General features: G+C 43.5%; 1 long non-coding RNA gene across 4 annotated transcripts in view; it reads left to right on the top strand.

The window, feature by feature from the left end:
• The window catches only part of LOC140658361 (uncharacterized), a 31,758-nt gene that overhangs the window by 4,412 nt on the left and 6,690 nt on the right, over positions 1–20,656 (top strand). For all 4 annotated transcript variants that reach the window (XR_012044709.1, XR_012044708.1, XR_012044707.1 and 1 more), the window contains exons 2-3: positions 17,186–17,277; positions 18,119–18,281. This is a non-coding gene — a long non-coding RNA (uncharacterized lncRNA). The remainder of the gene's footprint in view (positions 1–17,185; positions 17,278–18,118; positions 18,282–20,656) is intronic.

Below are 20,656 nucleotides of genomic sequence, written 5' to 3'. Positions count from 1 at the left end.
CCTTTGATATAATACACAGATATAATTCCCTTAGTCTATGGGCCATCCTTGTAAAATGTCCATAAAATGTCCAGAAATATCCACGAAATGTCCATTGAGTTCATTTAGTCCATGGCTTTGGGCTCCGTCTCTTATGGTGGTCACTCAGGACAGGAGAGGTGGTGTGTTGCGTGGAGTTATTGGGCACCAAAGCCAGCTCAGGTCCAGTTGCTGCTGCACTTGTACTGCTTCTTGTAAGGCTTGTCCTCCACTGCTTCGGGTGGTTCCTGCTATAGTAATTCCTATAACAATGAACTCTTCCCCTTGCCCCTAGTCTTGCTAGCAGCAAGGGGTTCCTGCTATAGCACTTCCTATAACATGCAGCTGAAATCCTGGGTTATAACAATTTAAAGGTATTTCCACTACGATCTCCACCTCTGGTCCCTTTGGACCAGACCACAGGGTTTAACATTACAATGAACTCCTCCCCTTGCCCCTGCTCTGGCTTGGGCTTACCCACAGACTGCAGTCCCTGAGGGGTGTACCTGCGCCAAGTGGAGCCTTATCTATGAGCCACAGTCTCTGCAGAGGTGTATCTGCTGCGGCATAGACTTATCCACAGCCACAGTGGCTTTGAGGTGCATCTTCTCCAGCATGGACTTATCCTTGGGACACAGTCCCTTCAGAGGTATACCTGCTGCGGCACAGACATAACCACGGCCACAGACACTTGGAGATGTACCTGCTCTGGTGTGGGCTTATCCATGGCCACAGACGCTTTGGGGTGTCCTGCTCCCGCGTGGACTCATCCACAGGTCACAGTCCCTTTGACTCAAGTTCACACTGGAGTTCCAGCCCGTCCAGTCCAGCAGCACAGAAACAGCAGCGATGCCCTGGCCATCTGCCAGCCCAGGCGCATCGCCATTGCTGTTATCAACATCTTCCCAGGCAGAGCAGAGTAAGGTGATCAGCAGCACAGCAAGCAACGAAAGCAAAAAGCAGCCACTAACGAGCACTAGACTCTAATATACAGTAACGCAAGGAAGCCCCATGGCAAGCACAGGAGCCTGCCAATTAATAGCTAAAAGCAGTAACAGCTATAAATTCAATCTAGCACATTCCAGTCAAACCTGTCGTTATCTCGAACCCTTTTGAGCCCCACGTCAGGTGCCAAAAAGGACTGTCGTGGTTTAACACCAGCCGGCAACTAAGCCCCCCCAGCCGCTCGCTCACTCTCCCCTGGTGGAATGGGGGAGAGAATCAGAAGGGTAAAAGGGACAAAACTCGTGGGTTGAGATAAAGACAGTTTAATAGGTAAAGCAAAAGCTGCGCACACAAAGCAGAACAAGGAATTCCTTCACTCCTTCCCATGGGCAGGCAGCTGGTCAGCCATCTCCAGGAAAGCAGGGCTTCATCACGCGTAACGGTGACTTGGGGAAACAAACACCATCACTCCCAACATCCCCTCTTTGTTCTTCTTCCCCAGCTTTCTATGCCGAGCATGACGCCATATGGTGTGGAATATCCCTTTGGTCAGTTGGGGTCAGCTGTCGCTGCCGTGTCCCCTCCCAGCTTCTTGTGCACCTGGCAGAGCATGGAGAGCTGAAAAGTCCTTGATTTAGTATAAGCACTGCTTAGCAACAACTAAAACATCTCTGTATTATCAACACTGTTTTCAGCACAAATCCAAAACATAGCCCCATACCAGCTACTGTGAAGAAAATTAACTCTAGTTCAGCCAAAACCAGCACATTCTCCACCCCCTTTTTTTTTTTTTTTTAATGAGATGTTTAGCTGCCTGCCAGGTCAAACCTAACGCTGTCTTATGCCAGTATAAGCTTTCCTGGGGCTATGTGGTTGACTGTATGAGGAAGCTGATTACCATTACAATTATAATTCCAGAGGTAGTTGTAACCTGGAGCACTTTGCTGATGTATTTGATCCTATTCTGGGTCATGGCGATGGATGAGGTGACCTGCTGATTGCTGGTTTTTCTGGGATTTTCCACTCAGAAAGAAGGAACATAGTTGGTATAAAACTGGACATCCTGGTACGACTGATATTTCTTTGCAACAGCAGAATATCATTAATTCATGTTCAGATTGTGATCCACTATAAATCCAAAAAGATCTGGTTCTCTGATCTTGATCTGCTGGGTGGCTTAGGCACAGTTCCTTCATTCTCTCTGTTTCAGTTTCTTCAGCTTCTTTGAAAAGCACTGTGAAATCTGGGAATAGGAATTTAGTGTTATTGACTGAACGCTAAGCCATTGCTCTTTCTGTTTGTTAACCACTTCCTCTCATCCTTTCACTAAGTAATTTAGGCTCACTAAGATCCTTTGTAAACATATATATCTCCTATGTCAATCGAAATGGTTCTTTAAAAGCAATACATTGCTGTAACTAAAATGTTTGCACAAGAGCCTGAGGCTTGTTCTTGTATCTAACATGAGATTTATTTTTCTGTCTGTGGCTTCTTGAAATATAAAAATGGTGAAATCTAACGTTAATCCATGAAGAAATGCCAGGGCCCTGAGTGTACCAGTAGTCCTTAACCACCCGGAGCAGCCTTGTGTGGGGCTCCTGCTTGCAGATCATCCGCCTGGGAGCTCCCCGTTAGCTCTGGCCCGGACCCCAGTCCTCACCCAAGCTGTGCAGTAGGCAGACCTCTGTCCTCAGCTCTGTCCTTTGCTGTGCCCAACTTGTTGACTGGGCTTCCCGGACTGGCCTTGGACCCGACTTGTCACCCCTCATTTCTCTAATGATCACTGGACTCTCGACAGAACCTGTCACCGTCCTCAACCCTGTTCTGCTCGCCTGGCATGGTGCGTAGGATTGCGCCCTTGTCGGCAAGGTCACTGCCCCTACCCGTGCATGGTCGCCCTTGGCTCCTGGATTGCCAGTCCACTCTCGCTGCTCCCTGACGAGCTATGAAATTCAAAGTCAGCTTATGTAACGTTGCTCCCTCTGTAAAACAAAACTCTGCATCTTGTCTCTCCCTAACATATCATTTGCAAATTCCATCTTAAGTAAGCCTGGAAGTAAAGGCAAGGCCTGAAGTCTTGTTTGTGGTAGATATCACCAATAAGCATCAGAAGTTGAACTTCAAAGCAGAGGGACTAAAAGATCTTAATTCTTATTCAAAAAAGCATTTAAGCACGTGCTTAGCTTAAGCCTGTCCTCAAATCCTTTGAATTTAAGTATATAGAGACCTTTCCTCAACATCAAGCTATATTGCTGTACTTTAGAAATGTGATTCTACGCATTGGTATGTAGTTACACTTGTAGATTTACTAGAAACTGTGTGTCCTTGTTGTATAGGAGTTGTTTAAAAAAAATAAAATAAAAACCCCACAAATAAAATGAGCAACAAAGTAAAATAATATTTTAAGTCTTGAAATGTTTCTGGCAAATAACAATATTCACAGGTATAGCTGAAGACATCAGCAGAGTGACTTTAACAGTGAAGCTGTAATTTATCGTGCACTTTTATGCACAAAGTAATAAAACAAATTCTAATGGTTAGGAGTTTATTGGAGTCTTCTAGCTGATGGAAAACTAGATTGTTTGAAGTGTCAGGATGAATGATTAATCCTTTATTTATAACTCATAATGTATTATGCAAAAAGAGTTGACCACAGCTTTAGGAAAAAAATAGTATATATAAAAAATATATATAAAATAGTATATATAAAAAAATATAGTGGTATATTGTGGGTACTAATGTAAAGTTAAAAAAAAATAGTAAACTGAGAGGGACTGTCATCTTAATAATGGTTGGAGCTGGGTGCAATTGTCAGATCTCTGAGCACATTCCCCACGCTGACACCAGTCTGTTGTTTTGGAGCTGATGCATCTCTTCGAAGCATAGGGGAAAGGGGTTTTATTCCTGTTTCTTGAAAGAAACCTGAAGCATAAAGCAATTGTGTCTTGTCTAATTTCACATAGTCTGTGGCAGTCAGGACTGAACCAAAACACCTTCCCACCTCATTATATCTGTAACTCTTCCATTTTATCCTCTCTTACATTTCCTCTTCTCTTCTCCCACCTTTATTAGACATTTCTTGGTCAGCCATGAGTGACACAGTCTTGCAAGGTTGACCATGCATTGGAGACAACCGTTTGCTTTGTTCCCTCAGCTTGCAAATTAGCATCATTGCAGTTTTATGTGCTTGGTCTAGATAGCGAGAAGTGAGCCTTGTGTGAATTCCTACTCATACAGACATAGGAACTAGGAAGGAAATGAGAATTGCCTACCCAAGACAGGAAGGAAAGAAGGCACATGGATTGTAGGGAAAAGCAGGAATGGGGAAAAGTTTTGTAATGAGTTGGGATTAGGTAGCCAGTTAAAGTACTGCTGTTTATTTACAAGGTTTTTTAATAAAAGAACGTGAACATTATGTGCAGGATCTTTGATCTGACAATCTTTGGAGATGCAGATGGAGTCAGAGCCAGCCACAAATTTATCACTCTCATAAGTTTAAAATGGAAGCTAGGTTGAGACGTCTTGTTAGTCTGTTGTTTCTTGTCTGAACAGTACTGGGCACAGTATTGCAGTCTGAAGTATGCTTTGAGCAGTCAGAATGAGACTTGGAATAGCCACTGGGCAGCACTTGCAGACTATGGGCATGAATATATTCAGGTCGTGCGCACAGAAAGCAACAACATTTCTACTGCTTAGACTTGTAAACCGGAAGGCTTGTTTCTGTACAAAATAGGAACCAGACTCTTTTTGGCTTTCTACTAACATCCGACCTCTTTCCACTTTTCACTTGGCCTTCTTGCTGCATTCCTTGTATTCCTTGTATTCCAGGAATTAAATCAAATGTACTTTCACTTCACAAATAAGGAAAATTGCTCCCCTACCCTGACTGAATCTTCAGAAGTGTATACGTGTACATGCTTCCTCTCTCCTTCTCTTACTTGCGGTATGGATTTTGTTGTTAGGATGGCTGTGATACCCCGGACTGAGTTCTACTAAGTCCTGAAGTATTTTTATAGTCTTAAGAAAATTCTTCTCCTTTTATCCACCTTTCAAAAAGTAATCAAAACCAGGATCATTTGCAAAAGCAGTGGGGCTGCAAGCAATGCTATACTGACTATGGTAAATGCTGATTACTTGCTTTGTTTTATTGAGCATGAACATGGGAAATAGACTGTGATAATTAGGCGGTGGTCAAACACTCTACTACTTACTACACTTCTCATAATTAAGGAATAGCTGGCCGTGTATCAATGTTGCTAGCATACTATACACTTGTAGATCTAATAGAAGATGTCGCTTACCTCGCTGTAGATATCAGATGCCGGGTAAGGGGTCTCTCAGCCTGGAGGGGTAACCTTGAGACGCGTCCCTGCTCAAGAGGGGATCACCGCCACACAGCCTGCTGCCGCACAGGAGAGCTTCGTGGGCTCAGGGGCTACGGATATTTATAGCATGAAGGGATTGACTCGTAGTCAAACCCCACTTTGGTGAACGTGCAGGTGTGCGGCTGTAGCAGGTTTCCTTTTGTCTAGTCCCAGCTCAGGCTGGTACTGTTAGCTCCTGGTAAGACATGGCCTGGATGCCTTCGTTCCCGAGAAGATATGGCCTAGCACAATTCTCACGGTTTGCCCAGCAGGGCTGACTGACTTCAGTCAGGCCTACTTGTTGGCAGTGCCCAAACCAAAGCACTGTTCACTCCGTCAGTGGGTACATCCGTCACATCATCCTACCACAAAAAGGGACGACGAGTTACAGGATACGCCGTCACCATGCCATTTGTGGTGCTGCAAGCAAGAGCTCTTCCGGGACACCTCAGGGCACAAGCTGCAGAATTAACAGCATTAACTCCAGCATGTGTTCTAGCAGAAAATCAAACCGCTAACATCCACGTAGACTCCAAATGTCCTCTGGGAGGAGTGTTTGCAACACGACTGATCTGGAAAGAAAGACAATTTCTAACGTCAGCGGGACAGAAAATACCACATCAAGAACAAATTTTGGATCTTCTACATGCTCTAGAAAAACCAAAAGAAGTAGCAGTATTATGTCATAAAGCCATACCAGTGAGATAACTGCTGATCTGACTGAAGGAAACAGTCTGGCCGACAGTGCGGCTAAGGCTGCAGCCTTACAACCCTTACGGGTCCAACCAAAAATACAAGAAGAAATGCTATTGACCATAACTGAAGAAGACTTAAAAAAGAGAACACAAAATTTTGCCTACAGAAGAAAGTGAAAAATGGAAACATTTAGGAGCAAAACAAGTAAATGGAATCTGGACATTAGAAGAATAACTGGCTGAGAACGTGAAAGTGGGCAGTATTTTGCCCACAAAAAAGAGCATTTGCAAAACAACAGTTTGTTGTCCGTAGAAGAGGAAGGAAAGAGAACAGCTAAATAAAAACAGATGTCATGAAAGCTAGACTTAAGCAATTAATAGATAAGACCTCGTGGGAAGGAAGTCTAAAGAAAGGAGTTAAGAAAAGGAACGATGCTTTAGAAAAATAATTCAAAGGGCACATTTATCCCAATTATGAGTAGAATAGAAATAACAGTAAGGTTAGCTTGACCACATCATGAGATCTCTATTGACCTTAAGCACATGAAGAAAATATAAAGGAAGACAGGTCAGATTACTAAGAATAAGAAAGAAAGACTAAAAAAGGTATGCTGCCAAACACTTGAACTATCAAGAGCTATCGATAAAAACTGCTCTGTAAGTATATTCGTACTAAGAGGAAGACAGAGAACAAGATTGATCCCCTACTCAAGAGAGAAGAAAATCTGTCAACAAATTCTAAAGAAAGCTAAAGTGATGGGTGCCTTTGGTGATTGGTGATGAGACTTCCAAAAAAGTTCACCTGCAAGCAGATAGTTAGGACTGGTGATGATGCCGAGAACAAAATTATCTCAGCCCAGAGTAGGTAAAGAACAGATTGGGAGCACTCGGATAAACCAAATGTTTTCAAATTGTTTGAGTCTAGTGAACATGGTTGAAAGACAGTTGAAGAACTGACTGAATTATGAAGGTGAATGAGATGCTATTGACCATAACTGAAGAAGACAGAAAAAGAGAATATGAAACTTTGCCCACAGAAGAAACTGAAAAATGGAAACATTTAGGAGCAAAACGAGTAAATGGGATCTGGACATTAGAAGAGTAACTGGCTGAGAACGTGAAAGTGGGCAGTATTCTGCCCAAAAAAAGAGCATTTGCAAAATGACGGTTTGTTGTCCATAGAAGAGGACTCACCTGCCTGGGTCTGACATTGAGCTGCCCAGACCGTGTCAGGGAGGAACGCTGCTCCTCGCCTCCTGCTGCTGGAGCTCGCTCTCCTCCAGGCTGTCCTGCTGCCGTTGCAGAGCAGCTTTTCTGAGCTGGGCCAGGCTGCGCCCGGTGCAGGCCAGGCAGCTCCTCTCCAGCTCCTCCAGAGTCTCTGTCTTGATGGACAGGACAGCCAGATGCTCCGCAGATGCTCCGCAACAGCCTTGTGGTGCACCCGCAGCGACTTGCCGTTGAGGTAGCACTTGATGTGTGCCGCCAGTGTTGCTGGGTCCTGCTCTGCTGCTTCTCCCCGGTACCCTGGCCTGGGGTCCCTGCCCTGGAAAGCTTGCGCAGGGGCCCTGCCGGCAGCACTGGTGCCCCCACGTGCATGGGGATCAGGCGCATCTGGGTTGTGGGGGCCTTGCCGCACTCGGCTGCCTGGACCTCGGCTGTTCTTGTGCCGTTGCTGCACCCGTGCTGTGTGCCCGGTCCTGCTGTGCCACCAGCTGCTGGCCGGGTCCCTCGTTCGCGGCTGCAGCCTTGCCTAGGACCTCACTCACGAGGCACTGGATTGTATCCTGCAGAGCCGCGGTGGCATGGGCTGCGAGGCCATGCAGGGTAGGCCTCTGGCTCTCCGCCCTCACGGCTGTGCCCCAGTCACCGTGGATGCCCCGAGCAGGTGCGACGAGTTCTTGATGGCCGCTGGCTGCGGTGCCGATGGCCATTTCCCCGCCCCTGGCAGAAGATGCAGAGGCTGCTGCTGGCAGAGCAGGCAGCTTGCAAGAGGTGCTGGCAGCTCCTGGTGCCTGAGCTGCGGGTGCGTGCCGGGGTGCCGCTGCCTGCGTCGCTGCCTGCCTGGGGAGAGGCGGCGAGGCTGTCAGACGAGCTGTCTCCTCCTGTGTCACCCTGCTGCGGGGCAGTGCCACCCTGTGCGCCAGGCTGTCCGTCTGCAGGAGAAGCCAAGGGGGAAGGCAGCGTGACTGTGGCCCTTGCCCCCGCGCCCTGGCTGGAAGAGCTCCTGTGGCCAGGCTCCCCTGCTGTCTCCCTCGGGCTCCCTGCCTGTGTGCGGCGGCTGCCTTGGCACAGCTGCCACTACAGTGCCTGCAAGCCTGGCCCTGTCCCACCACCAGCCTCTCCCTCCAGCCCGGTCCCTCACCTGGCAGCTCTCCTGCACGCTCAGCAGCCCGACAGCAGGCTGGGAGCAGGCATTCGCCTCCTGATGCATGGGCATCTCCGGGGTTCTCTCCCAGAGGCCTGCCATGAGCACCCAGGGGAGCTGCTGCCTCCTGACGGAGCCGCTCTCCAGGTCTGGGCATTTGTACTTTTGCTATGCGCTTTTGGTCCACAAACCGACCATGGGAAAAATACTGCTTTGCAAGCATGAAACTAGAGCAAACTTCCTGGTGACTGTGCACAAGCCTCACCTGCATCATGGTGACCACATGACAGGGATTCAGCAGGTAAATGACGGTCCTGGTGGCAAACTTGAACCCCACCTCCAGCCCAAAGATGAGACAGAGCACCACCAGCAGCACATTCTTGCCCCAGCTCTCCTGCTTACTCTGGGGCTGCTGCAGCAGATGACCCTCCAGCTCCCTGAAATGCAGCTGCCTGAGCTTCCACAGGGACAGAAGGATCTCCACGACGCCCACACTGAGGAAGACCAAACTCTCCAGAAAGCGCTGCTGCCCAGAGAGAAAGGCCGCGCATTCTGGCCCTCCATTGCCAGCAAAGCTGGGGTCCACACCCCCGTACATCCAGTCCAGGAGATTATGGAGGCTGTAACGAGACATGGTGGCACGGTGCCTCTTCTCCTCCCTGGCACTGTCCAGGAGCAGGTAGGAGCAAGGTGGAATCAAGGCCAAAATGCTGTCAGGCTGACGAAACATGAAACGCGAGGACGGCCCCTCTGTAGTCCCCCTCCTTCCCAAGCTTCAGGAGAAGCAAGCAGCTCGGCTTGGGGCAAGGCTAATTTTTGGCTTTACCCTTCGACGCCAGGACGAGAGCCGCAAGCAGCAGCCTGCAAGAAGGGAGGAGCCACAGATGAATGGAGCCTGTGAGCAGCGGCCAAAGCCCCTCGCCTCAGGACCCCTCCTCTTCCCCGCCCGGCACTCTCCGTCTGCCCCAGTCAACACTCGTCGCTCTCCCCTTCCTGACGGTTACAGGGCTGCCCTGCTCCGCAGGACAACACTACGACAGCACAGTTGCTGGCCTAACTGTTGTGCCTGCTTAATTGAAAATAAAAGCTCAATTCCACAACTAAGTTTGAAAAGACCAGGCAGATATCTCTAGTGGCTCAGTCAAAGTGATTTCCATACAGACAGAGAGGCAGCAACACCTGGTCTGTAAAGCTGGAGGCAGTATGTGTGTGCCGTTCTGCTGTGAAAGAAATTATTCCTTTTTTGGGAAAGGAGGGGGACCCACCAGGCTTCTCCAAGATCTTCAAGGGCCCCTTTCCACAATTAGATCCATAAAGCCATACCAGTCAGATACTTCTGATCTGGCTGAAGGAGAAAAAACCCTTTTCTCCCCAGGACTATGTTGATACCTTCGGTCAGAAAACTTCACCATTGGACGCATGGAGGAGCATCTTACCTAGATAATCAAGTCTGTCAATCACGGGTGGCAGCTGGATTGACCCAAGCAATATTACAAGTCACAAAGGGATGTTTGATATGTGCAGAATATAAAGCAAAGTCCAAGACAGAGGCAAGAGCAAAAGGAGAGTGCCCTTGGGCCTGGACGCCGTTCCAGAAACTACAAACTGACTTGGCAGATACGGCTCCAAAAGATGGACAAAACCACCAATGGTTACAATGGAACAATTATCCCATTGGGTAGAGGCATTCCCTACCTGAAAAGCAACTGCTCAAATGGTGGTTTAAAGCTTTTCTAAAAGATATCATACCATGTTTGGAGTGCCTGAGGAAATAGATTCTGATAGGGATCACATCTTACAGCTGAAATATTAGAAAACCTGTATAAAGCTTTAGGAATTCGACATACGCCTGCATACGCCTTATCAGCCCCAATCCTCAGGACAGGTAGAGAGGATGAACCATACTCTAAAGAGTAAACTGGGAAAAATTTGTAGAGACACTCGGTTAAAATGGACAGAAGCTTTACCAGTAGCACTATTAGAATTAAGGTGATGCCCAGACCCAGGTCATAAATGTTTGAGGTTCTATTTGGAAGACCAGACAGAATTCCAGGAACCTTTGTTCCAGCACACACAAGCCTTCTGGCAGGGGATGAAGCAGTTACCCAATATGTCTTATATCTACAAAATAGTTTTAAAATAAATGGTATGAAGCTGTAATTATGCAAACTTTACCTTTAGGAGACTATTTGCATCCGTATCAACCTGGAGATTATGTCACGATAAAGATCTATAAGACTGAAGATGCATTACAACCTGGGTGGGAGGGTCCTGTGCAAGTATTTTTACGTACTTATTCTGCTCTCGAAGTTGCAGGTAAAGACACAGGGATCCACCACTCTCAGGTGAAAGCCGCACCGAACTCCCGGTCATGATCATCCTTTTGCTGCTGTTGAACATGATCGGAGGAATTCCACTACAACACATAATTCCGAGTTTGAACTGGTGGCTATTATTAGCAAAGACTGCCTTAAATAATTCAGATTAATTTTGTGTACAGTATGAGTCAGATATCACGAAAGTTGCAACTACATGTTTCATAGGCGTGAGCACAGCCCTGTCACATAATGACTTCAACTTGCCCAATGTTAAGGTGAGCCTAACCTATAGTCAACATCCCAATACAGGGAAAGCCTCAACGCCGGCCGCATGGCCAAATCAGCATGCTATGGGATTCCAGCTTCTCAAGGTAACTCCAGCTGGATCTTGTACGTATATGGTTACTGCACCATCAGTAAATCTGAACAACAGTGACTTAATCTGTAACACAACAACAAAGGTTTCCTATTACTCTGCTTATACCTATCTTCCAAAAGGATGGTTTCTATTATGTGGACTCCAGGCCTATAATTATATACCCAAAAATGCAGCTGGAGGTCCGTGCACACTTGGAAGACTCACAGTCTCCCTACTAAAAAGAAACACCTCAACCAAATACGACACAAAAAGAAGCAGAAGGAGCCTATCTCAGGCCTTACCAGCGAATCGTGACTCAAATGCAAATCTCTTGAGCAAAGCGGAAGCAGTAGCATTAAGCACATTGCTAGTGGAAGTCCCTGCACTAGCACTCGGTGCCAACCTCCGACTGACAGAGGTGGCCTGTACGCTAGCAGAAACTCTGAATGCCACCTCCACTTTGATTCTGTTACTACAAGAGGAACAACATTCGAACAGGGAAGCCATCTTAGAAAACAGAACAACTATAGACTACTTGTTGCTTAGGGCCAACCATGAGTGTGAAGATTTTGAAGGACACTGCTGTTTGAATCTCACAGATAACGATAAACCAATAGAAGCCCAACTGAAAAACTTAAAAACTTCCATACAAAACGTGAGACAGGATCCGAAAGGAATAGAATGGTGGAACTGGCTGTCACATCTATTTCTTTCTGTTACCCCAATACTGAAACAATTTATCAGTTTGGTATTAACAATATTAGGAGTTTTACTTGTTTTAGAGATCACATTGTGCTGTTTTGCTCCAGTACGCTCAACCTGTCTTGCTCAAATTCATGGGTACAAATAGTACTCTGCTCCAATCTGAAGTGTGCAAGTATGCACAAAACAAAAGGAGGGAATGTTACCTAAGAAAAAGCTACCACGTAAAGATGACTTCAAAGACGTGCACAAGAGAACTTGACCGACGGTGACCTCGCCTGTACAAGAGGGTCTGCTGTTAGAAGAAACCAGACCAAACTGGCTGAAAGCAGCAAAGTTGCAACAAAATGGTGCAAACTCAACTAATAAATATGCATTAAGCACGCTTGCACGGGAGGTTTGTGTGAACAAATACTCAAAAGTGAATGGTAACGAGTGATGTCGTGGCCAAAGCCAATAGGTTATGTAAATTGTAGAAATGAATATGTTTATTAGTCTTAAAATTGTATATAAAGAATCAAAACTCGGGGTCCTTCTCGGGCTCCCAGCCGAGAGGCACCTTATTGCCGGCAATATAAAGGGGCTTTAGCTAGTGTGTACTTCTGGTGCCTTCCTTCTGGTACCCGCGCACAAACGACAAGAAAAGAAGAAAATGCGAGCGAGTCCTTTCTGCTAACAACTGCCTACGGTACGTGCTGATTCCTTGTTTTGTTTGACTCAGCATGAACATGGGAAATAGACTGATCAGGTTTGACTTCCATTTTTAAATAATTTTATTGTACTTCATTGACAGGGCAAGACAATATTAAACGTAGCCTTCAAAACTGTTTAGTTTAGGAAAAACATCTAACCATGAATATTTCTTTCACTGTTAGTTTTGATAAATGTAGCATGCTCAAACTGAGCACGAGTGAGGAGAAATACCAGTTCAGAAATAGGTTTCTTTTCTCTTCCAGTTTTTGTGTATAACTTATAAAAAGTCATGTTCAGAATAACTGTTGGTGGTTCATTCTCAAGTTGTGGCAAAAAAATTGGCCCTCTCCTTCCTAGGGCACAAGAAGATGCCGCCCAGCAAATCAGTGAGGTCGTATCTTTCTTCTTGCATGCGGATATCAGCGAGTGAAATAATGAAGAGCTAGTGGTTATATTGTCATTAATCCCCAGAGTAAATATTCCCCCCCCCCCAAATATGGACACGCTTATAGATACTGTACTTTTTCACTATAATTTTCATGAATTATCTACAGTTCTCCTTTTGAAAACTACATTTGCAACCAGAAGCGCCTATAGGGCAACCACTGGGACAAATTCAATCTGGTAAGCCACTCAGTACAGGGTGGCTTTTTTCGTTGTTATTTTGCTGTTTGTTTGGTTTTTTTCTTGCTACAAATCTAGGTTCATAGAGATTCTTCCATCAGTTATTCTGACTTCCTTCTGTTTAGTCAGTTGCTCACATGTATTTTTTATGAATTTAAAGAAAGGTTTGTGGTCGTGTAATTGCTGATTTCCTCTCAAGGAATTTTCTTGAGAGAAAGATGAAAGGCTGTTGCATTTATCGTGTCTCTCCCTGTCAGCTAATTTAGCTAGAACATATGCTAGACAATACTGAAAAAAAGTAAATGTCAACTTGAAACATTCAAGATAGAAGCTTAAAAAGCATATCACATTTTCATGTTTTTTAATCTGATGGACTGAAAATAATTATATAAAGCACCAACAGAAACTTGTTAGATGACAACTGTGTGAACCAGCTTTTCGTTGAATCACATTTCTGTCATGTTTGCAGTATTTGACTTATTTTTTCCCTTACATAAAAAGCTGCAATATTAATAGACACAAAAATAGTTGGACGTAAAAGCAGGGAGAAATAAAGAAATATCATGAATGTACGAGGTATGCTTTGAGATAAAGAAAATCATAGTTAACAGTTCATCTGCATGTTAATTACCCATGTTGAAGTTAGAAGGTCGAACAGTACTGTCAGTGACTGTAGTACAGGTTGAGGGTGCATCTGAGAAATGGTGATCGGTTTCTTTGTAGGTTCTGATGTTAAATGAGTAAAGGCATTCTCTGAAGTTGTTTGGAGCTTGGGAAAAATACTTTTGTTAAGATGAGTGTGAAAAAAATGGATCTGCTATAAAACATATACAATGTGTCCTGAAGAGAATTAAAGTTTCCATCCAGGTGTTATTTATGTGTTCTTCTTAAACTTGAAGTATCTTGAGAACTAACAGAAATGACTGCTCTTTTCACACATCAGTAACTAAACATTTTATGCCTTCAAGTGCTCAATGACATTCACTCCCTTTTGTGTTTGTTTAGCCGTTTTTCAGTTTTCAAGGCATTTGCTTTGTCCAGTTCTAGCACCATAATATTGCTAAGTATAATAAAAGGCATTTCACAAAGAATGACCCAAACTCTTTTTCTTGGAAGCTCAGCCTTAACAGCACTTTTCTCACTGTTGCCTTCCAAGTCCAAATATTATATTAATATAATGCACACTTATAGATGCTTATATCCACAACAATTCAATAAACTTCCTAACAAGGCTTAGCTAGTCTTTCAGTGAACCAGACCCAAATGGAAGGTGATCTCTGAAATATCTATAGGTAGACTACAAGATACTTTTCATGCTGATGTCTCAGAAAAATAAGTGAAGTCAACGAAGGCAATCACTGATGAATTTGATTGCCGTATTAGTTTTACAAGAATTGTTAGCCTGGTTCATGTTTGTTGGAGTTGATTTTAGCTATGACTGGTATATGTAGGAGGTATGTGATTCTATAAATCTGCATAGATATGCAGGGAGAAGAATCTGTGCTTTCTAGTTTTGTTCTATTTTGCTGTAGTTTGTTGGGCACATTGCCATCCGTGAAGACTTACTGAAAACCCTTTTAGTTAAGACTGAGTTCAGTCTTAAAAACTGGAACCTAACTTCTGATTATGAGACACTCTGTCACTACTTGTGAATCTCAGCCTGAGAGATTCTGAACACTTCTGTCTTCCCTAAACTTCTGTGTGGAATTTGCCTTTATTATTAATAAACACCACAGCGACATTTGGGATGCAAAATCGGGGAACCGCTATATTTAACATAATGTAAAACAAATGTCATTCCAGTCTCAGAAACAAAACAAAAGGTAGAAAGGAGAACTATTACATGATGTAATCTCTGGTTAATTAAGTTGTATGAAACTTGTACTATTCCATTCTATCATGGAATAATATGTGATCATGTCTATTATGTCATATTACTGTGTTATCACTGTATTTTTATGTCTTGTGATATTTAGGGAAGGAGGTGTTCAATACCTCAGCTTTTACATTGATATATCAGGTGGTGTGCATTTTTCGCAAAGATTTCTGAGCTAGACATGGGTTCTGTTAGATCCTCCTATCATTTATTAGCATACATAGATATCAGTCACACATTTTAACATTTCTGTTGAATATAATCCATTAAAATAGATGCTGTAAAATACCAAAAGGCTGCTCTTATACCCTTGTATCGGGTTTGTGTGGCAAGGTTTTGGTAGCAGGGGGGCTACAGGGGTGGCTTCTGTGAGAAGATTCCAGAAGCTTCCCCCACGTCCGACAGAGCCGATGCCAGCTGGCTCCAAGACGGACCTGCTGCTGGCCAAGGCCAAGCCAATGGGCGACGGTGGTAGTGTCTCTGAGAGAACGTATTTAAGAAGGGGGGAAAAAAAACCCCAAAACCTGCGCAATTGCAGCTGGAAAGAGGAGTGAGAATATGGGAGAGGAACAACTCTGCACACACCAAGGTCAGTGAAGAAGGAGGAGGAGAAGGTGCTCCAGGTGCCGGAGCAGAGATTCCCTGGCAGCCCCTGGTGAAGACCATGGTGAGGCATGTCTTTAGAGTTTGTTTTAGTAAGTTATTGAGGAAAAATTGGTATACTCACGTGTTTTCTGTGCGAGTTTATGCATTTCATAAAGTGTAGGAGCCTCACACAAGACAGAGGTCACATCTAAGTTCTTTGTTATTGCAAGGTTTATTGAACCATGTTGTTAAAAAGCCTGTATGGAATAATGAGCCCTCTAGTGGTTGTTCACCCTCTTAAAGTCTCATTTTAATGCTCTGTTAGACAGTAAAACCCCCCGCCCTTTCTTTTTCAGTAGCAGCACAATTTTTTGTTGTTTTTTCTCTTGAGGATGTTGTTATCACTACTTTTCTACGCATAGGAAACGAAATAGCAAGAATTGGACTAGTTCTGTTCTAATGATACGTGACACACCTGCATGATCCATGATACTCTTCTATAAGGGAGCTTTACTTTAAATACCAAGAATAGATGCCTGTTTCTGCAGACGGTGTGATGACAGGGCGCTGGGGGCTTGGCAGGGGCCTAGGCGCATCAAGCGTTTTTTGATACTTCATACATTGATAGAACAAATGTTGGAAAAAGGTGTCAATGTTTGCAGAAAGGAAGGCAGGAATCGTGCTCTCTCCTGGTAGAGCTGAAAGAGGGAAATCGGTTTCTCAGTTCTCTAATGAGGTGGGGTAGGAAGGAACCAGCTCTAAACTGCAGCAGTCACTGGACTGAAATTTAGTGATAAATAACTTGAATTAAGTTTTCTTGAAATGTGTAAGGATTGCATTTTTTGGAAAGGAGTTGATATGTAAATATAAGAGGGTTTTTTGCTTAGACCAATGTAATGCACAGTGTTTGAAGGAAACAAGAAAATACGTATCTTATGCAGATTTAATATCTCCGCTTATGTTCTCATCTCAGTATTCAGATGAATCCTGTAGTCGATGGCTCCTTTATTCATACTACATCAGTGGATGCTTGCTAACAGTTTTCAGTAATAGAACAAGGAAGGCAAAAGAGTTTTTCTTTTTCGGGTCTGTGATTTCCACATAGCTCAGCCCTTTTTAGTCTCTTTCCTAAGTCTTAGAAATATTTACCGCAGAGCGCTCTAAATTCATCAGGATTCATGGCTTACGTACATGTGAGCAGTTTAACAGCTTGGCTGACGGTGTGCATCGTGCTTCAGAGGTAGTTGCTTTGTGTTTTCTTCTCTGGCTGATTGCTGGGAAGACTTTTTCCACAATCTCAACCTTGACACAATTGTTTCCTGCCCGGACAGGGGCTCAGGCCTGTGGTACTGAGTACAGGGGTTTTACCCAGCAGATCATATTGGACTCAGTAACAGATTTTTCCATTTAGAAACTCTGACTAATGGTGAAAAGAGGTACCCAAATTATTGCCTTAAAGCCTTCTTTACTAGAAACAGAGAAAAAGGGATGAGCAGAAACTGTAGTGTGGGTGCATAGCTCAAAGGAGTGGCCAGACCTCCGGAAGCATGCAATTGAAAACTTTATCCAATAAACGGGGAAAGAAGTAACAAAAATATTTCTATCCCAGCTTGAAACATTTCAAGTTATTCATGTTTTTCAGATCCATTTGCTGCTGTTATAAAGTCCAAAGAGCACAAATGTCAGCTAGATAAGCGAAGAAAACTCTACGTTCCGTCATACAAGCAGAATAAGGTACAGCTTTCTCATTAAAAAATTCTTTAAAACCTTCACCATAATACTAGTACATGCCCTCTCCTGTTTCTGTAATGCCATGAGGCATCTGCAAATTATGTAAATGAAACAAGGTATACTTATAATATACTTGGTATCTATATAATTGGTATCTTTACCTGTGAAGGTGTTTTCACTGGTATCTTGTGAATAGAGAACACTACCTGCTGTTACTTGACAGGGAAGTGATATTAATATGGAAGAAAGTGCAGCATAATCAGTGCCTGTCTAATTGGTATTATCAAAATAATTCCTTGTATTCTGAGAACTATTTTGTAATACATCGGAATCTGACTTTGTTCCCCCAAAAAACCCGACAGAGGCGAACAAATTCTTTGAGCGGTGCAAGATAAGTTCAAAGCGTTCTACTGATACAGAGTTAATTCTAACAACAGTGCAACATCCTACCAAGCACTGATTTCTGTGTGGAGATCTTAATGTCTTCCCAAAATTCTTTAATATCTTTTGGACGGTTTTGCTAGCTGGCAGGTCTGCTCTGGCTCCCATTAAAATACGAAGCAAAAATTGCACTGTGACTTAAATCAGTCACCTGAAACGTGTAGCCCTGTTTCAGCTTTTGAAACCTTCGTTGGAAGAAAACTCGGAAAACAGACTCCGGGTTAGGCAGTGCTATATGCATATTATCTCAGGAGATAAGTGGGGAAAAGGTTTAAGAAGGGAATATATGCCCTGTATTTCATGGTGCTGCGTCTGTGAATGCGATGTCTACATTTGGTATAGAGCTTATACAACGATGCTTGACATTAGTGTTCTAAATTTCTCATTATGTGCACTCTTGCAGAAATGTTTCTTTTCCTGTAAAAGAGGTCTATAAAAGCCTAGAGAAGAAGTCATCTGGAACTAGGCAGCTCTTCGAGAGAAGTTCTAGGACAATTCGAGCGACCATTTTGCAAGACGGAGTACTTGAAAAGGCATCTAGGTAGAGCTACAATCCTGGCCCTGAGGTATAAAACAAATATCAAAGTTTGGACTAACTAGTTTGTTCATGCAGAAACTATGGGGTTTGGAACTCTGGAAGAAAAGAACTGAAGAGGAATTGAGATATGATATTCAGCAGTAGTGTTGAGCACGAAAAAGGTTCTTTGCGACTTGCTTTTTCTGCTTTGAAACATTGTGAGCAAGTGGGCTCACTCAAAGGATGTAATTAAACTTGTCTTGGGTAGGGGGTGAGTTCTGAAAAGGGCTTCAAGTCTTTCAGTGACATTAGGGGAGAAATATCAAATCACTGAGGCACTGTCAGCACCAAAATCCTTTCTGCAAACATGTACTATTACAAACATGGCGATTTTTTTTTTTCTGTTCAAAAGATCTTGCAAATGTTTTCCAAGTACTCACTTTGTATTTTTAGTTAGCATTTGTCAATTTTTTAGTCAACTCACCATCTTTTCCCCAAAAGTTTCAGTAATAGTTGTAGAGAGCATAGAAGCACTAGTGATCAAACTGAGAGAACTGTTCTGTCTGTGTAATGAACGCAACGTAGATCTCAACAGATTAAGTTTTACTATTCGGCTTTATTTTCAGCAATTTCTGTCTGCCTCCACCCCAAGACAGTACTTAACTTTAATATATTGCACTTATCTAGAATAATTCTCATGAGGAATTAAAAGATGTTTTCAAAGTGACACAAGTCTAGTATTCCTCTTATTCATTAGATATCTTTGTATTTCAGTAACAGATGGGTGGAAAAGCTCTGCGGGAGACAAACTTTTTTTTTCATAGTGGGCTACTTATCTAGTAACTGAAGAAAGTCTGTGGGGAAGCCTTATACAGCTCATGTGAAAATTTCTTAGCTGAGGCAACTTATCTGTTCTGTGAATAAGGAAACCCCACAAATCTTCTGCTTTTCTTTCAAAAAAACAAACAGGGAAAAACCCTCAGTCAAGCAGATGAGTGCAATTTAGTATGATTAACACTTAGCCAAAACTTGGTTTTATCTGCAGGATTAACGATAGTTCTTATGCATTCGTCCCCATGCTTTCTAAAGCAGTTTAAATGTCACCAGTAGTTGGTATTTTGAGACTGTTTATTTTGTAGAGATTGAAGCGTCTTGGGTTGTAAACATGCAGATAGTACACACGTGAACTAATGTCAGAGAGATGTGTGCAACCTGCTCAGCTGAGGCACCTGCCTGTTTGATTTTGCATGAAAATGCTGAGCACACCAGTGCACACACCTGTGCTTCAAGCCACGGTTTTCTCCGTTCCCACACGTGTCTAACTCCTCCCCTCTAGAGGATTTTGAACGAGAGAAATTAGGCTAGACCTCTGCATTCTGCAAGAGAATCTTTTGTCGCAAAATTGCTTGCATTTTTATTTGAGAATTAAAAATGAAATTGCACAGCAGGTGTCAGCACAGGTCCGGCTTTATTTTCACCTGGTTTGCACCTCTGAGAAAAAAAGTCAGGCTTCCAGTCTTGTAGTGGTTACTGCTATTAAAAAGATGTCCTTTCCTTTCTTCAAAGCAGGTGATTTTTAGGAAAGAAATGGAAATTACCTGTGCCACTGGTCACTGCGACACTACAAAGGCAGAGTGGTTTTGGGGAAGATCATTTAAAAAAAAAATCGGTAAAGGATGCAAGCAGCACAACTCACTAGCAATTTGGGATAGAGCTTGCTGTATAGATACAAGTTGTGTCAATAGAATGTCAAAATAAAGAGTAAATCTAACTCTTGATAATCCTGCTGGAGTACTGCTACACAGACACAGATACGTCTGCCTATTAGCAGAAGCAAGAGGCTTCTACAATGTATTTTTGGATGTTGAATGGCCTGAATAATCTGGAATATTTGGGCTAAACTGTAAGGAGTAGAGCATAGTAGTCTAAACCTTGTAGAACTGAGGATTTTAAAATTCTCAATCAGATTCTGAAATTTAATTCCCAGGTGCTTCTTCCCTCTCCTCTCTTCTCTGATCCTTAAAAGGGGGGGTGTTAGGGAAAGGGGAAGGTTCATGTCTTCTTGTAGTTTGCTTTGAAATATCTTGAACCAGAGTTCCCAGAAGGTCCACTCATCAGCTCCAGCTTTTGCACCCATTCTGTCTCCAGAGAGGCCTAAAAAATGACATTATCTTTGAATAGTACACATCCTTCTTCAATTTCCTCACCTAGCCTGTGGGGAAAAAAGCAGGAATCCTTCTGGGAGTACGTTGATCATTAGATAAAAACTTGACAGCATTTATTTATGATTATTTGGGGTTAATGGCAGGCATTTTAATCTTGCTCAGCTAAAATTATTTATTTGTTTATTTGCCTGAATTGCACGTTTCAGTATTTGGCACATTCAGTACCACCTAACACCCAGGGGAATGTCTTAGAGCTACA

This window comes from Ciconia boyciana, chromosome 12 (assembly GCF_034638445.1).
Source record: "Ciconia boyciana chromosome 12, ASM3463844v1, whole genome shotgun sequence".
NCBI classification, from domain to species: domain Eukaryota; kingdom Metazoa; phylum Chordata; class Aves; order Ciconiiformes; family Ciconiidae; genus Ciconia; species Ciconia boyciana.
Note: the sequence above shows the minus strand (reverse complement) of the source record. Positions and strands in the feature narration are given on the sequence as shown.